Genomic DNA, 1,687 nt, shown 5'->3' with positions numbered 1-1,687 from the left:
TTTCATTAAGGAAAGATGAGTTTACTGTAATTTGATCTTTCACAAAAGCTGCTGCAAGTTATTGATAACAGAATTCTCTTTTACTTTCTTAAGTCTAATTCTCTGGAAAATTAAACCAATGTTTCCACTCCCTTGAGCTAAAGTTCAACCATGGTCACCTTAGGAAATATCCCTGTTTATTTGTTAATCAGAAATACAAATTGAGTGGCACATATTTCCATTTTCTTTCTTCAGCTTCATTATATTTTACAAGAGAACAGAAGACTTGCAGGGATCCTGTAAAGTCTTTCTTGTTGCAGCTGAAGTTTAATGAGGGCAGTGGAGGAAAGCAGTAGTGAAGGAAAGCAAGAGCAGCCCCAGTACCCTTATCAGACATGGAATCTTTTTCCTGTTAGGCTTGCAGCAGGGTTTCTGCTCTGGTTGCCTACACCTAACCTGACTGAAGCAGAAAGGTAATATGCTCTGGTAAATCCTGTCATAGTTTATCCTTCAATCTGTGGGTTGTGGGATGATACTAATACGGAGAAAATTATCCGGGTAGCTCAGATGTTCGCTCAGCCACTGTAGAGGTGTTTCCAACATTGGCTCAATTCTATGAATCATCACTTGATTCTTTCCCCATCTTCAGGTGCAATCGCAGGACAGGCTTATTTGAGGAGATCTCCTAAAGTATGCAATTGTCCATCTGTAGCCACAGGATGAAAAAGCTTCTGAATGAAAAGTTGTTCAGTCTTCTGATACAATCTAAAAAGGATGTTATAAAATCCACTTTCTTCTGCAGGATATTCCATGAGTTCCTGATTGATGGCCCCAAACAGGTCAAGTCTGTCATTATGCAATCCCATCCAGAGCTGTCTGTGATCTCTTTTCTGCATTTCATGGATTACTTGGCTTTTGTGTTTTAATGCATCAGCTTCTTTCACACCAGACATAAAATGAGCTTCAATTGCTTCCTTAGATGGACAGTGCAGAAGGTCCTTTTCTGGGAACCCTTAAAATGTACTGTGATGTTCCAAGGAAGAGCTGAACTTGATGCAAGAAGATCAAATAGCAAACCAATTAGATAATACCATTTCAGTGGGGTGCCTTTGTGTTCAAACCTTATCTAAGTAATGTCTTCTTGTCTCATAACCTTCTGAAAGTGCCTTTTCATTTTGTCAGTTACCAAAGTCAAATAACTTTCTCTTGGCAAAAGTAAATAATATGGTTCTGCCTCCCATTCAGCTATCTCATCCTGATACAGGGTGAAGCAAGTTGGAATTCGACCAAACCACACATCTCGAAGCACATCTTTGTCATCTGTCATGCTTCCAGTGGTTAAAGCAGTACATGTAGGCTAAATTATTTTTTTAACCAAAACTAAACAGAAGCGCCTGCTCCTCCTCCGGCTTTCCACAAAGGGGAAAACTATCTGACCTGGCCCCAGCCCTTCTGTCCTGCAGGGATATGTGAGCTTGGAGTTCCCAGAAGCTGCTCAACTGCAGAAAGTACCAGCGAGGTTGTCGGAGCCAAGCCATGCTGCACTTCCACCATCCATGATCCAGCAAATACCTCATTCGATTTCTTATTTGTTTGATTTTTAGATTCAATTTTTGATAGATATGTATTTGTTGCCATTTTGTTGTTCATATTTTTTATTTATTTCTCCTTCTTCTTCTTCTTCTTCTTCTTCTTCTTCTTCTTCTTC

The 1,687-nt window shown here is 39.8% G+C and overlaps 1 pseudogene; it reads right to left on the bottom strand.

Moving 5' to 3' along the window:
- Positions 1-489: 489 nt before the first annotated feature.
- On the bottom strand, positions 490-1,421 carry LOC102767946 (annotated as a pseudogene).
- Between the last annotated feature and the right edge of the window lie 266 nt (positions 1,422-1,687).

This window comes from Myotis davidii, unplaced genomic scaffold, assembly GCF_000327345.1.
Source record: "Myotis davidii unplaced genomic scaffold, ASM32734v1 scaffold1416, whole genome shotgun sequence".
Classification (NCBI taxonomy): domain Eukaryota; kingdom Metazoa; phylum Chordata; class Mammalia; order Chiroptera; family Vespertilionidae; genus Myotis; species Myotis davidii.
The sequence above is the reverse complement of the archived record's forward strand: the minus strand, read 5'-3'. Positions and strand labels throughout refer to the sequence as shown.